The 17159-nt window shown below is 45.9% G+C and overlaps 1 long non-coding RNA gene across 3 annotated transcripts in view; it reads right to left on the bottom strand.

The window, feature by feature from the left end:
• LOC144236468 (uncharacterized) overlaps positions 1-16264 on the bottom strand; it is a 250995-nt gene extending 234731 nt beyond the window's left edge. Inside the window, exons 1-2 of one of the 3 annotated variants that reach the window (XR_013336561.1) lie at positions 11311-11451; positions 10493-10607 (exon numbers count right to left, since the gene is read on the bottom strand). This is a non-coding gene — a long non-coding RNA (uncharacterized LOC144236468). Of the gene's footprint in view, positions 1-10492; positions 10608-11310; positions 11452-15915 lie in introns of those variants that run through there. The other 2 variants (XR_013336560.1, XR_013336559.1) reach the window with 2 other exon arrangements.
• Between the last annotated feature and the right edge of the window lie 895 nt (positions 16265-17159).

Genomic DNA, 17159 nt, shown 5'->3' on the forward strand with positions numbered 1-17159 from the left:
GGTGAATCTCAAATTCATTCATTCATTCATTCAACACGCTAGCTGTGTTTCTAAGAATCCTTACATAATCGAAATTCAAGAGGCATTTTTTCAATAAAAAGAAAGACAGTTTTAGACAGTAAGAAACAAAGCAATTTTTGCCTACGTTGAATTTCAGTAATAATAGTGTTTTGTGTGGTTATACTATGAAATCCAAGTACCCGTGAGCAAATCCAGCATTCTGTTCTACGTAGTTTTTCTTCCGGACAAGTCACCATCCGGCCTTTCTTGATTCTTTCTTTCTCCTCAGTGCAGCCTTCGTACACATATCTGCCACCTTTATATCCCTTGTCGCGATGCACAAAGCCACTCCAGCAAACTTGCCCATGGAGAAGTCATGGTCTCTCTTAATAGATGGACTCACCTCCAATCTGTATCCGAGAGACTCCCATTATGCTTATATTCACTGCAGGCCTGCTAGATGCCAAATGCCAAGAATTGAGGGGCTGGAAAGGGGGTCCTTGCTGTCACCGAGCCAGGAAGGAGGGTGACAAAGTGTTAGGAAAGAGTTCAGAGAGCAGGGTGCTGGGAGCCCAGACTGTCAGCACAGAACCTGGTCCCAGGGCTCCCTCAGCCGAGACTTCAGCAGCAGGCGAAGTTAGCCAGAAAGACAGGCGTGAGCAAGGATGGGGGCGGCATGACTGAAAGCTGGGACACAAGAGAGAAAGGTGGTCTAGGCAAGCAATGCTGCGGAGCTAAAAAGAAGTGAATGAGGGGCAGCAGATGAGGGACCAGGCCCCAGAGACAAGGGTGCCCCTAAGTCCCCCACCCCCGCCTGCAGCGTCAGGCCACAGGCTCTGGACTGTATCCCAAGTGCCATGAACAAACAGGCGAGGGGTGAAAGAAAACAGGTGCAAACAGATCTCTGGCTGTAAGAAACGTGCATCTTGGCTTCGGAGAGGAAAATGGGTTGGACCAACGCAAGAAGGCATGTAGCGAGGCCACGTAGGTGTATATCGCATCCCAAACCGCCCTGCCCCGCCCGGCCACTAGCCCGAGTTCAGACCTTGACACCAGACTTCCCAAAGCTCAATACCCAGAAAACTGCTCACAACCACCTGTCCCAAGAGCTCTCTCCAGGGGAGAGCGGAAACAGAAAGAATGCAGGGTAGCAGGGAGCCTTTCTAGTCTAATGTGGACGAAAATCAGCCCCAAAGAGCCCCCTCCTCAGCACGGTGGCCTGTCGGCTAAATGAGCAAAAGGCGTGAAGAACCCTGACCCAGGATCTTTGATAAGGGCTCCATTTCGCCAGCCCCCAAACTCTCGACTGACTGCTCAGACCCCAAGGAGGGAGGCGGCCAGGCAGTAGCTGGGTTCCCACGGCAGGGCTCCCGGACAGGAACACAGGCCAGCAGCGGAGGGTGGGGAACCCCAAAGGCGGGGAGAGGAGACTGCACAACTCGGGAGTCACCCACAGTGGGTGAAGGACAATGAGTGGGGAGCAGGTGGGGGGAGAAAAGGTGAGGGGGGCCTTGGCGGTGGAAAGCACAGAGTTTCAACAGGGTACGGTTCCCAAGGAGAGCCCTGGGCTTGAGCACCGTTCCCAGCAGTGACGCTGGCTGGTACCTATGTGAGTTCCCCTTCCAGGTGGCCCTGGGTACAATCACAGAAGAAACGAGAGGTGTCATTCAAAAACTTGACCTTCCACACAAAGACCTGTAATTCGATGGAAAAGAAAAGCAGACCGGGAAAATCGCCGGAGGGGACTTTTTAAAAGACGACATCTAGAACACATGAAGCGCTCACATACACAGAAGAGAAAACACCAAGATGTCCATTGGTTAATCGTGTAAAAGGATGTTAGTAAATTAACATATATAGATGAGTAAATAAACATGCTATCTCTGAGCGGACCAAAGGAATACAAAGTTTAAAACCAAGAAGCCGGGGCGCCTGGGTGGCTTAGTCAGTTAGGCGTCCGACTTCGGCTTAGGTCATGATCTCGTGGTTCGTGGGCTCGAGCCCCGCGTCGGGCTCTGTGCTGACTGCCAGCTCAGAGCCTGGAGCCTGTCTCAGAGTCTGTCACTCCCTCTCTCTCTGACCCTCCCCTCCTCACGCTGTCTCTCTCTCTCTCTCCTAGAAATAAATTTAAAAAAACAAAAACAAAAAAACAAGAAGCCTACAGGAAGTAGCCAAAAGAGAATAGGTCCCACAATTAATCAAGTTGGAGCAAGACACATTCGTGTATCATTAGTAACAATATAGACTGGTACAGGCCTTCTAGAAAGCAATTCAGAGCCAATCCCCACCCCCAACTATGGGAATCGACCTTCTGATGTGACTGTAGCCTAAGTAAATGCTTAAGAGTACAAAGATACTCACAGCTGCTTTGTAACAGTAAATAACTAGAAACAACCCAAATGTCCACACATAATAGGAAGCTTCAACTAAGATGAAACAATTTGATAGAGTAGCGCACCATCCTTGCGTTCCTTGCCAGTGGTCCCTGCAAAGTGTAGGTTACAAATGAGAATATTTACGCTAAATGAAAAGAAAAAAAAAAAGCGAAGCTGAAAAAGTTATGTGTTAAATAATCCAGAACGAGAAAACAACACATTGAGGTGAAGATGATTTATGAACTGGTGGGATTAAAGGGAACTTCTGCTTTTATTGGTTTTCTTTTATTGTTATGATGTATAGGCGACAGATGTTTAAAATGTAGTATTTCTATCAATCAGGAAGAAGCATACACTCTCTTCTGTGGAGCGGATCAAACCGTGGAGAACATCACGCCCAAATTGATGAGGGTGCTCAAGCCTTTCCAAGTTGCAAAGGCCCGTGTGGGATTCAAACCCTGCCCACGAGGGCTCGGAGGGGCTCCTCGCATCCCGAGTACCTCCAAACACACAGCTCTTTCCTTTGTTTTAATTTTTCCCCCAGTTATTAAATTCTATGCCTTCCTCTTCTTCCTTTTGATTATGAACTGAGATGCCTCCATATGCAATGTATGTGGCAAATGCTCATTGGATCCTTCCAACATTCCTGTAAGATAGATGTTATCATCTTACGTGCCCATTTTACAGATGAGGGCACTGAGGATCACAGATTTAGTTCTGCGATCTAGAGATCTAGAAGGGAACTAGAGCCCAAATTCAAACCTCAGCCTCCCCTTTTTTCAACTCCCTCGCTTGCGACCACCCTCAGAACTGTGTCTTCCCTTCCGCTCTGCCCATGAAACAAACAAAACTACAGACCCTCCACTGTCACCTCCCCTCTCTGTTCTAGCTGCCTAAAGAAACTAGCTACACTGTAATGAATCCAGAGGTACCCTATGAACTGCTTATAAAGTAACCAATAAGGTAAGGTAATGTGGCCCACGCTGATTGGAAAAGTTGATGCAGAACAGAAAAGGAATTACCTTCGGAACCAAGCCTGCACATACAGGTAAAAACCAAATGCCATCGAAAGGAGTTCCACTTGCAAATTAAGAGCAGAGATGACCGTTGACATTACTGCAGAGAAAGCAGAGTTTCTACGCTCTGCCCACAAAAACCAATTCCACGATCAGCTGAAAGATTCCTTCCAGTTAAAACGCAGCCACTCCAGAAACAGACGTTGCTGGGCGCACAGCAGCAAGAACAGTAAAAAAGGAACGGTATTAAGGTATGAAACTAATATAGATAGGGCAATAAATGGTTGTAGGCACCGCGGTATGACTCACTCTATAAATAATGATGCAATAATCGTTAAAGATGTAAATTCCAATTAAATAGGAACCTAACAAAGTCAAACATCAGCAAATGATGTTTGACAGAGCAAAGGTCTTAGGGGAGCCAGGAGGAAGAATTACAGTAAACTCTATGCATGGAACGGCCCAGGGTTATGGAAGGGACCTGAGGCATCTGGTCATTCACCACCTTGTTTACTGCAGATGGGGAAACTGAGGCCCAGCGAGGTAGAAGGAGCATCCCAAGCCACCTTGCAGCAGGTCAGGAAACAGTGGAAACCCCATCCCCAAACTAGCAGCCTGTGTGCCTTCCCTGCTACCACACACACCCTGTCTTACACCGGGAAGCTACTCCGTTTCAAATCATATTTTTAAGAGCATTAAGCATTCTGTAACTATTAAATTCCTTCTTAGTAATTTTCAAAGGCACAGGGGCCCATTTTAAAAGGGGGCCTGGTTTTGATTCCTTTTGGAAAATCGCATGCGGCTCGGTGTTTAACCTCGTATTGAGTGAAATATTAACAGGCCATATAATGGTCTCAGTGTTCCTTCGGTAAAGCTAAACAGAATCTGAAAAACATATCCCCCGGGCCTACAGTGGAGTTTCTGGAGCACACATTAAACTCCACGCTCTGCTCTCTACAAGCCCATCACTGTTAAGTAACTCATCAGAAAATAAAGAGGGAATTACCGAAGGGGAATTGCCAAGCAATTAGTTCTCTGAAGCAAATGACATACAAGTGCTGGAGGGAGGGGCCTCCCGGTTAGTCATATGTCAGAGTCAGAGCCTCCTAATCTGTAAATAAAAATGCATCACGTATGATTACTGCTGGGATGGGGGCCGGAGCTGCCAGGCGAGTGCACGGATAGTAAACCCCAGGTCCTCTGTGCCCCGCGCATCTGTAAAGCGAGAGATGTTGCCTCTTAAGGCATTTGTTTTTTTAATCCTGTAATTTTCATTCCACGTAAGAGGCAGACTGGTCTCCCCTAAGCGGGCGAAGACAAAAGTGATCTTCATCCTTTCTCTGTCCTTCTGACGTGACTCGGTTAAGATGCATCCACGGGTCCAGACGAGGGGAAGAAATGAGAGATCGGGAGGGGCGCACACAGGAGGGGACAGGAGACCCGGGGCTTCCTGGCGGCCGCCGGACTGAAGCATGACCTCCTCGCCCGACACTTTTGCTCTCAGAGCTCGCGCCCAGTGCCAGCCCACCACCTAGCACGCTGGAGAGATGACTACTTTGTACCTGCCAAATCTTGCAAGCCGAGCAGTGACCCAGGGAAGCTCTTGGAAGAGTCAAAGGTTCATCGTCTCACTGTGACTCTTGACGCTGATTTGGAGCCCAACTCAAGCCAGTCCCCCGCAGCACAGATAAGCATGGTGTGGCTGCCACCGCTTTTCTCAATTAATAATTACTGAAAGTGCGTAGGAATTTCAGGGAGGTATGAGGCCGAGTGAGAGGAAGAGAACACCGCCAGGAGGGCCTGGAGGTAATGCTGAGCTGACGGGCCAGCATCCAAACCTCCAAATGGAAGGCTCAGCACCCAGGAACCCTTCTCTGGCCGGGACCTCCCAGACGATGCCACATCCCTATCAAGATTCTTTAAATACTACTTCTGGGCACGCCCTGCCTTCTAGACTCGACTGTAGGCTTCTTACACCCAGGGCTCAGGGCTTGTGAGTCAATGCATGGCTGCAGTTTAAGAGTACACGGAGGGGGGCGCCTGGGTGGCTCAGTCGGTTAAGCATCCGACTCTTGATCTCGACTCAGGTCATGATCTCATAGTTCATGGGATCGAGCCCTGCATCGGGCTCTGTACTAACAGTGGGAAGCCTACTTGGGATACACTCTTTCCCTCTCTGTCTCTCTCTTTCTCTCTCTCTCTACCCCTCCCCAGCTTGCACTATCTCAAAATAAATAAATAAACTTAAAAAAAAAAAAAAAAGAGTACAGGGTAGGATCCAAGCATGACTTCACCACTTAATAGCTGATCAACCCTGGGCAGGTTACCTTTCCTCTCTGTGCCTTGATTTCCTCATCTGTGTAATGGAATAATCGTACCTACCTCCAGGGACTGCAGTAAGGATGAAATGACTTCCTACACAGCAAGTGCAAATGACTAACCATCTCTATATTTCCTTCAGAGCGTAGCCGGCATAATGCCTCTCACACACTAGATGCTCGTCAAAAGATGTGCAGACCGTATGGTCCGCCCCTGAAGTTGCTTACTCCAGCCCTCTCATTCCTGTCCTAAGCTTCTTGATTTTTATGGAAGGCAGGAAAGTCACTGCCTCATTCTGAGCTAGTTTGAGGAATAAAGACAACCCATCTCAATAACTCAGGTCAAAAAAAAATCTTAAATGATCCTCCAATTTTCTCTAATTATATTAAAACAGACTGGCCACTAACAGAACATTTCCAGTGTTGCCCTTCACTTTGAGTCACGTAGTCTTAGCATCCTTTCACCCCAGAGTCAAGGCTCATTCACTCTGTATTTCTTTATTTTCTATAAAGTATAAATAGGAAGCCAAGTGGTTCAGAAAGCTGTGCCGTGTGTGTGTGTGCGCGCGCGTGTGTGCACGCATATCACACTGCAGAGTCTACATAAAGCCTCCAGGAAAGCCTTTAAAGTTACAAAACACACCCATATTAACACGATTTATCAAATACAGTAAGTGAATTCCCACGGATGAACAAGTGTCCCAAGTCAGGTGGGTGGCGCAGTGTAATTTACGCCTATCACACAGTGAGATGAAGAAATCGAGGGTGGGAAAGATCAAAGGAAATGCTGGAATTGTCGAGCACATGCACGAGGCCTCACCGGAAATCTTAATAAAACTGTTTAGAGGAAAATAGAAGCATCATTTGTTTAAATGAAAAGAGATGCCGCATGTACTGAATCTCAAAAGCGGCATTCATTGTCATACACACACACGTTAGATTTGGCTAAAATTAGCTCAGGTTTCTTTCTTTCTTTCTCTCTCTTAAGGTCTTAAAGGAAGAAAGGTTTCAACATGATTTCACTGAGCTGCAGGTGGGCACTCAGCAAGGTGTCTCAGCCTCCAGGGAGAGGACCCCACCACCTACCCCGCCACCGGCGCCCTTCCAGGCTGTGACCCGCCTGCCCTTCCCCTCGGGTTTCGAGATCAAGCCCACAGAGGCCGTGCTGCACCCGCTGCCGCCGCCTCTCGCCAATCCCCACGTGTGCTTCACGCCTGCAGCCAGCAGCCCTGAAATGCAGTCCTCCTTTCTCACCTCGCAACCCTCCTGCGGGCTCAAGAAATCCCAATAGCGAAGACCACTTACATGCCAGCGACTCCTCCAAGTCCCTCCAGACCTGTGACCTCTCTCTGCAACTGTATTCCCACCCCGGCTACGTCAGACGCCCCCGGCACCTATGCCGCCGCCGGAATGGCCTCGTCAGTTACGTGCCAGGCAGCTGCCTGTTGCGTCCCCGGCCCTTGGGCCTGTCTCCCCCTGCTCCATCCGTCTCTTCCCCCAGAAATGCTCGCCAGCCTCCGGAGCTGAACTCAGATGATCCCTCCTCCTCACAGTCTTTCCTCCCCATCCCACTCGGCGTCACTGTGAATTCCTTCAGGGTCAGAACTTACCCCAGGAAGGAGAGCCCACCCCATTCTGCTTTGTGTTAGGTCTCGCTGGGCACTTCTCCTCTCCCCTACCTGACCACGAAGAAGGCGGCCTCGTTCTGGGAGCTCTTACTCATTTCCAGTCCCACAGCACCGTGTAGTAGTGTTAAAAAGACGCAGGGAATAAATGAATGAATCATTTCTTTACACAGAGAGCACTTGGGAATCAGCGAGGTCATAACTTCCCTGTGCAGCCATATCACATTTACAAAGGAAGCAGAGCCAGAAATACTTGTAGCCTAGATTTTAATTAAAAAAAAAAACTTAATGAATATAATAAGAGTACTGCATGAATAATACTCTGTCCCTTCTTGTGTTTAGCCATCAATTATGAGGATTATAAAGAGGCCATTTTTTATGCAAAATGTTTAGATAATACATCTAAGCTTCCTTTAAACGCAATCACAGAAAATGTCAGCTGCTTAAAATTCAAGGTGACTCTGCACTATGTTGGTAATACAATACGTATTCATAAGACACTTAGACTTGCTTAATATACTAAAAAAACCTCAGTGTCTTCTCAGCTGCACACATTGACCAAGAGATAGGACTTTCTGATGCCTGTGTTTTTTTCCACAATAAAATTCTCTTTTAAATATCACATGTTAAAAAAATGTGTGCGTGTTTTAACCACGTATGCAATTAAACTAGTTTCCCCCCAAACTTAAATGTGAGGCTTCTGCCTAGCATATCAAATGCTAACACCCCAAAGAGAGAAAGCACCGGTGAGGCATCTCACCTCTTTGCATTCTTTCAGCTGACACTTGCAGATCTTTGGAGGCTTAGCTTTTTGCACTTAACTCCGGGGGGTATTCTATTTCCTTTTAAACAACCCATATTTCTCAAAGATACAATGTTTGAGATAACTTCCTCCCTCCTCTGCCCCATCCTCCGATAAGACTTTTCTGACTACCCTGTCTGCGACAGAGTACTTCAGTCAACTCAGGCTTTCGTTCATTTCTACTCAGACCACAAATCACTTCATCAGTGCACACAACTTATCAGTTCACCCTGCAACCATATAAAAACAATACGTATGCATTCTATCGCAGCAACAGGGTGGGGCTAACACAAAATTCAGGAAAATAAATAAAAGGCTCATTTGCTTTGCAAAGGCTGCAAATGTCTACAGTGTTGGTCCAAAGATCAAGGTACAAGTATATTTACTTGTTCCTAGTCATGTACGGTCGAGGAGCGACCATCAGAAAACAAGAACATTATAATCATCCTGTCAAGAGAAAAGTTACACGATCACAAAGATGAAACTTAGGTGCAGTGCTCGCTTCAGCAGTAGGGCAGCACGTATACAAAGAGAAGTTAGGTTCACAGATCATAAACCACACACTAGGCACTATCCTGCCCAGGATATGCATATTTCATTCCAATCTTACAGCAGCCCTAGAAAACAGTTCTAATCTTATCTACACCTTCTACATGAAGAAACTGAGGCACAGAAAGGTTCTAGGGCTTCCCAGGACACAGTGGCAGTTTCACATGCGGGCAGGCCAGCTCCGGAGCCTGGAGCCCTAATCCCAGATGCCATGGAATTTATCTGTAGCTTAAAAACTGGACCTTAGGGATAGAGCCAGGGGCAGGGGCAGCTCTTTATTTATTTATTTTAATGTTTTATTTATTTCTGAGAGAGAGAGAGAGACAGCGTGAGCAGGGGAGGGTCAGAGAGAGAGGGAGGCACAGACTGAAACAGGCTCCAGGCTCTGAGCTGGCTGTCAGCACAGAGCACGATGTGGGGCTCGAACCCACGAACCGCGAGATCATGACCTGAGCCGAAGTCAGACGCTTAACCGACTGAGCCACCCAGGCATCCCAGAAGCTCTTTATTTAAAGAAAGCTGGTGAATCAGGGTTGTGTTTTGTTTTTTTTAATGTTTATTTGTTTTTCAGAGAGAGAGAGAGGGAGAGAGAACATGAGCGGGGAAGGAGGAGAGATACACACACACACACAGAATCTGAAGCAGGCTCCAGGCTCCAAGCTGTCAGCACAGAGCCCGACACGGGGCTCAAACTCACAAACCGTGAGATCATGACCTGAGCCGAAGTCAAGCGCCTAACCAGCGGAATGAGCCACCCCCGCACTCGTGGTGAATCCTTTTTAAAATGAACATTTTGGTGAAGCAAACATCCGCTTCTTAACCAATTAAGTCGCAGATCCCGATCTGTGTACGTGAGGTGCAGTAACGGCAGACGGCGCGTCCTGCCTAGTAAGGAAACAGCCCATGGGACTCGCGAAGAGCTGCCCAGGGACCCCCCTGTCCAGCAATTCTCAAGCCTGCAGCACATCAGTGTGACTGCAAGAGACCATTCAGGTCCACTGTGACTCGGGAGGTGGAGCCCAGTCCTTTCCTTCCCCCACTTTTTAATCTCTCCAGGTGATTCTGTTGCCCAGCCAGGCTTGGGAACCTCCGAAGGAGCCCATTTCCACAGCTTCCAGCAGGATGCTTCCCAAGGTAAACAGACAGAGGGGATCGATTTCATAATCCCCTTTGGTTGCACACACCGGGCTCCCAAGCCCTCTTGCCCCAGCTTCTGTCTAACGTCCACGTCCCCCGATTTGTTTAGGCAGGATCCTCCTGTCCTCTCTTCGACACAGAGCCATGAGTCATCGACGCTGCATACGCCCTGTGTCTGCACGACTCTCCGGGCCAGAAAAAATTTACTGTACGTGAGGCAATCAGGAAGTTGTAAAATCCAAACAGACACAAAGAAATTCAAGATTCGACAAATACCGGGCGCCACTGAGCAGACGGGGCTCTGTCTCCCTACACCTGACTCGCTCTACAGCACCACCCGTGACTTAAGGTAACAGTCGGGTAGGAAAGCAGTCTCCTCGAGTTATGTAAAGGGGACAACGAAGGCGACGAAGCCTACCACACGACGGTCACCCAGCTCCAAGTCAAACGTGGACTTCTTCGGGAACCACATGAAGTAAACCAAAAGGAGAGATACTTGAAGCCAAGTTTTTAAAAACGTTCTTGGCAACCTCCCGATCTCCCTCTGCATCTAGTTTGCAAAGGCAGTTGCGGCAAACAGCCTACAACGTGCAAAAGCGTGGGTGCTGGGTGATTTTCCGGGTCAGACCTTATCCTCGGATGGCACCTAGATGCATAGCGAGACTCTCACCTGATATGGGACGCACCTCCCTGGAGTGGCCGTGGAGCAGGAGACAGTCTCACAAGGATGACAAACAAATCCCCGGCTTGCGTGGACCAGCCTCGCGACTTGCTGCACGACGCTCCTGCAGTGGCCGAGCGGGATGCGGGAGAAGAAATCCACAATGAAAAACAGAACAGACGGCTTCAAAAAAACAGTTCCACCTTACAGTGTCCGTACACTGAAACCTAGACTCCTAAGGACATCAGACGTTTGCATTTTTCGTTTTATGGAAACTACGGAGACCAGCCGGTCCGAAAGGGCAGGTCTGGTTTTAGCCAAGGGGGCTCGGAGGGAGGCCAACCCACAAAACGGGTCATCCCTTCGATCAAACGAAGAGCTTTGGTCTCCCCAGCTGAGCCAGCGACTGGCATTCTTTCCCTAATGATCCTAACCAATCATCTGACAAACGCATGCTGGTCGTCACAGGGATAACTGGTGAAATGGGCATGAATCGCATAGTAACTGAGCCAAAGTCTAATTTTGATAAGGCATAGATTACTATCAACATGCAACTGGAGGGGCAATCATGGAAGAGCACAGTTAGCAGCATACTGGTCTAATGGGAGAGAAAAATGCATCCAATGCAGAACGCACTGTAAAAGTATGCACATATCCGCTAGACTTTCCACTGAACTTGAAATTATTTATTTATTGACTGTATGGCTACTGCATTTTCCCCGCTGCCCCGATGCCTTGTGCATGGCCAAGTAAAAACTATCCACCGTATAATGAATGAGTGAATGTGGGAATGGATGAAGGAAAGAATGAATGAATCTTCCGTATACCTTTCCATCAGGGAGCCTGGTGCTTGTAGTAGTTTTTGTGAGGTAAATACCTAAGCATAGAAATGGAAGAAGTTGAGGACTTGAGCTGCTAACAGTTTTCAGTCCTATTAAAATACTATTTTAAATACTGCTCATTCCCAATTGTCCACGTTAACTAGAGAGAATCAGTAACACAGTTGTAAAAGAAGCCCCAAACCGGTCATTGCTGGGCGGATTTTCCGTCTCTGATTAGCTGGAGCCGATGTGGATATTTGTTTGGGCTAAATTTAAATTTAAGTTGGGTTTCCTAAGCCCACGCCAGGTAACAGAAGGAAGGAGAAGGCCCAGGATTATATTGGGTGTCAGAAAGAAACTATTCTGGAGTCATGAATACAATCTCCAGTGTGAATAATCTGTAAACAGGTAAATGAGCCAATTATCCTTGAGGACATAACACATCTCGGTAGTCATGATTATTTTCATCCATACACACTCACTAGTTTTAAGAGGACGGCCCCGCTGGAAAGGAAAATCATTTCGATCGCTTTCCAACACTTTTCAGAGTAATCAACAGTGGCCAAAGCATTCTTCCTTCTAACGAAACCATTCACCAAGTATTTATTTAAGCATCTATTGCTCGCCCGGGACTGATCTGCAAAAGAAGGGAGTTTTCTAGCCGTTGGTTTCGCCACACATAATCCGTGAGTGCAGAGAAAGTAGGTAAGCTGCTCTAGATTATAGTTATCTTTGAAATCCTCGTAAGACTCCACTAAGTCTGGCCCTCCACCAAGATGCTTGCTGCGTTTTACATACAAATTGGTGGCCAGATTAAAGAGAAGCTCACAAAATTCGAATTCCTGGTACACAGTACCTGCTTTCTTATTTTTGTCTAGGAGCCCCTCAAAGGAAGCCTCAACCTACTGGATAATCATTTCTGAACGAGAAGCAGGCACCGTGGATTTGCAGAGGACACTCGCCTAAGGAGCTAACAGTGAGTGTTGGCTGGTGGATCCGTGTGTGCACACAGTCCTATTTACCTATCACCTGGCAGATAAGGTTTTATAGAGTCCAAATTACAGTCTCCTCCTATTTTGCTGAAGTGCACAGAACAGTCAAACATGATGCAAAGGCTGTAAAATATTAATTTACCCTCGCGCTGGTATGCCTGCTTCTTTCCAAAGTATCTGTGTTGCTATACCAGTTACGGTAATTAACAGAGTTTACATAACTTGCTGCTCTTTCCCAGGGAAGAAACACGAGAATAACGGCACGGCAGAGCAGATCCATTGCAAAAACATACGAACAAAATACAAATAAATAAATAAATAAATAACCTATAGAATTTTTCTATAACATACACACTAAAAATAGAGCACTTCATATTTTAAGAGCACAGCAAAACAACATAACACAGTTCCACAGGCAGTGGAAGACTGCTAAGAAAGACAGTCTAAATAATACTCATGGGAGAGTAAAGAGGAAATAATATAAAAATAAGTAAGAGTTCCTCTTAGCCCGAATCAGAAGACCGTAATCAGGGGAACCTCTGCCCCCTTAAGTCTCAAATTCTGATTACATGACAGCGCATTTTTGAAAAAGTCATTTTCAGGTAGGGTATCATTTTTGCTTACATGATGGCAATTACCACTACATTTTCATTACTCCACAAATGGTATGCACTAAAAGTTATAGAAAAATCAATGAGACGTTTCTGCTAACATCGAACACAGCAAAGAAAATATAATGCTTGTCGCTTTTCTGTCCATAATAGTTCTAAACATGTTTCAGGACATTTGGGATGGTAATCTGCACTAAAAACATTGGCAACACACTAGCCTGACAAGTTCATGTGTATAAGGATGACAAAACATAGTACTCCACTGATAAAGACAACAACACATCATTTATGAAATGGGGGAAAGGTTTTATGAGCTACCTCCTCAATGAAAGATTATTCACCTAACTTTTTTTGTTACTCCCGTGATTTAAAGCATTGATACATATTTTTTTCAGAACCTTGATCCAATTACAACTCTTTCAGCCAACACCGAAAAATAAATATTCTATAGGGGCGCCCGGGGGGTTCAGCTGGGAAAGCGTTGGACTCTTCGTTTCAGCCTACGTCATGATCTCACGGTTCCTGGGTTCGAGCCTCGCATTGGTCTCCACACTGTCAGTGCAGAGCCTGCTTGGAATTGTCTCTCTCCTTCTCTCGCTGTTCCCCCCCCCCACTTTTTCTCTCTCTAAATAAGTAAATAAATAAGGTTAAAAAAATTTTTAATTCTCTAAAACAGCATTCAGTATGCTCGTTATTACAGCATCTCTTAAAGAAATTTTGAATGAGTATATTATCGCACTGAATTAAATGAAACTAATATGTGAATTGAGGACTGCAGTTTAGGACTGCAAAATTCATTCTTAAAAATGGGCAGGCCCCTGTGTAGTGCCCTAGGATGGAAATTATTATCTCTGCTGAGATTTCTACAATTCATTATTTTCAAGGCTTTTAACAAAATAAGGAGGGCCTGCTTCTGGTAACTTTGGAAGTACAACCAGAATTAAATCTGTTCTTTGAAGCAGCTAAGCTTGCACATAGTTGAATCTCTCACAGAAGCCAGTCATTCAAATTACTGAGTAACACTAAAAGGAAAAGGCAATGGAAATCAAATTAGGGCCACCCTAAAAATGATATCCCATCCCCTGCGCTATGTCCCACCACATATGCTAGTTATTAAGTTGCTCAGAGTCTAAACCACATTGTCACTTGCACAAAGCTGTAGTTGAAAGAATTACCATTCACTCCTACACTCATTTTCAGGGTTTTAATAAAATATGTTTATGGACTAACTTCTAACAGGAAACAAAATGAGCCGCTGTTACAATGTGTTAGTAATCAGCAAGTGTCATTCAAGGTAAGTGCCAAAGTGAAATCCACTTGACATTTCAGAATGGAAAAAAAAAATAAAGGCATATTTCACGAAAGGAATGTGGATCCTTCTACTCTACAATGACAATCAATACTGGAGTGACAGAACCCTGTTTACTAATGTTTTACTGATCTCTTAAGGCCGGCCTTGCTCAGGACTCACAGACATTAAAATGTAAGGCCATCTACAGGTACTCATGGCTGAAGAGTTTTTCTCGAATCTTTCTCTAAGACGGAAAGACAATTCAGAGGCCCGGCCCTAGAATATCTCTGACAAAGTATCACTTCTGTTACCCAAACCCTCTTAAAACGAAATCCAGACAGGAAAATATTGACTTTCACAGTTCCCAATCAAGCCTGTTTTTCATACTTATTTTAGCATTCAAAAATACATGTTCACATTTTCCTGCAAGTGAGGAGATCTTCTATAAACTGCAAATATAATCTAGGACCTCCAAAGCATTATACAACTCAAAACTCCTGGGCCTTATTTCATATCCTTCTTGCTTCCCATCCATTTACCGCCTAGGAAAAAAAACAGCTTGTTTTAACCACAGCCAACACTTGATCGGAACAGGCCACAATCAAGTTACCCACCGCATAAACCCACTAAACAGGAAAAAGTCGTTATCCCACTCTGGGGAATGAATCCTAGCCCCAGGGGAAAGAAAGCATTTACCAATTTAGCTATGGGGCTGTAAAAACTCTAAACCCACGGGCAGGATCACAACCAGATCAAGACACTATTATTCTCAATTACTTTTCCTTCCAAACATCGGGGTTATTAAAATACCGTGTTCCTCAGCAGCGCAAAGCTTCAGCAACCAAAGCTACTTTTCTTTCCTTTTTCTCTGCTGGCAACAATACTATTTTTCTCTGCCTAGTGGACTTAATGAGGTAGTGTCCTAATGCAAAGTAGACTTCTGCTCTCTAAATTATTAAACGCTCATTAAATTATATCTCAAAATACAGTACAAGTTGTTTATTGGACGAAAGCACCGCCCATTGTCAGCCCACTAGCTATAGGCCTGGACCATCTCTCACGGAGAGACACACACCTTTGAACTTCCTCTTACAGATGTGAAAAATCCTGGATGACTAAGAGGTCAAAATTCAAAACGTACACATTCCAAAAAAAAAATGCACACGTTCAGAATGGTTCCTTCAGTCAGTGCCATTTTTTTTTGTTATTATAATGGCTATTCTCACAGTGAAATTTTTAAATGTGACAACGTGCATATCCTTCCTAAATCAAGCACCTCCACTGAGTTAAACCCTTTAGGAAACCAGTCGGTGACTACTGGCCCCTTGGGTTCTAAAGGCTAGGTGCTTTCACACTTGAAGGGGTTAACAGTGCCCGCAAGGCCAAAGGCACCAGACTGCAAAAGAAACGTTGCTTTAGAAACTCTGGAAGGTTTCTAACAAGTACCAAATACTTGTTGATCTGCTCACAATAACAGCAGCAGCACTGCCAGGTTACTTTCACCGTCTGGGGAGATGCATTTACATCCTCACCCAGCAAGAACAGCTTGCGGGTCTCCTTTATAAAAGTTGAGTGGCTCAGCAGCCTCATTCAGTGTCTCCCGTCCAAATGACTGAAAGCAGCAGCAACTGAAATAGTGAAGCCTGTCCTCTGACTTGAGCAGCACAAACACTGGGCATAAAACACTTGGAGCGGTCCAGGCACAAGACAAACCCACCTGAATGGACGAGGAGCACTGTCTGTTGCCATGGCAGCCCGATCTAATTACAGGAGTGATCAGGGCCGGAGTAAGTGCAGGGAAAACCTATACGGCTGACACGCATCTACATGATGAGAAACAGGCGATCAGGAGGTCCGGGGGAGCCCTTCAACCTCGGCTGGCCGTGGAAGGTGGCTTTCAAGCCCATTTGTCTGTGGAGCCGCTAAAATATTGACTGATGCATGCACAGTTGGAGGGCAATCAGAGGAGATTAAATGCCACAGCATTAGCTGGTGTGGTGCAATCCCTTTCCAAGAGTTCATGTGCAGGATTTTCTCAACCTTCTCTTTGGTGGAAGCATAGGCTTCATGCCACACTCAAAAAAAAAGAAAAAAAAAAAAAGCCCAAGTATCAAACTACAAATACACCACAGGGTGGGCTTATAACAGGGGCTTTTAGGAACTGCGGGGCTCCTCAGAAACCCAAACAGAAATGGCTTAGCTAACACGGGCGAAAAAGTAACTAGCTATGCCTAAAAATAACCATCAAGTAACTACCCACTGCTTGGTAAGATATGTAACGACAATGTTTAAATATTAAGAACAGCCTGCATTACAAAACACAAATGTCATTGAGATGTGACTACTAGATTGCCAAAGGAGGAACTTATTTGCATATACACATTCCCGTGCACGCAGGAAAGGATGGGCAGGGAGCATGCCACTCGCAAGCGGTAGTTTTTATTCTGTGGGTGTAATAGGGTCTTCTAATTTTGCTAACTGTACCCTGCGGATCTCACAGGGAAGCTCAGAATCTCTTCGGGGACAGAACCAGTTTGGAGGAGTCCCTACTGCACAGCATACGGTAAACAAAATAAAAATAGCTTGCCGTTCTCGTTAGCCACATCGCGCATTATATAACCAGCTTCCGACTGGCTTTTTTTTTTTTCCCCTTTGCCCTTACTACTCTTCAGCAATTTCTCAATCTCCCCAAGTATTTATATTACCCTCTTATCTGCAGGATTATATACTAAGAAAGCAAAACAAAACAGAACAGCCGCGGGGTGGAACCGGACCCCACGGTCCTTGGAAACAGAATTTTTTTTTTTCGTTTTGTTTTGCTTTCGGGCCAGATCTCCACCACCACCCTACTTCCACCCCCCACTAAGGTCCTCGCTCAAGCTCCCTAGAAAACCTGAATTGTTCGTCGCTCCCAGTCAGCCCCCTACGTGGTCTGAAATAAAATGAAAGCACAAGCCCGGG

The sequence above is a fragment of the Crocuta crocuta genome, unplaced genomic scaffold (assembly GCF_008692635.1).
Source record: "Crocuta crocuta isolate KB4526 unplaced genomic scaffold, BGI_CrCroc_1.0 scaffold24, whole genome shotgun sequence".
Classification (NCBI taxonomy): Eukaryota; Metazoa; Chordata; class Mammalia; order Carnivora; family Hyaenidae; genus Crocuta; species Crocuta crocuta.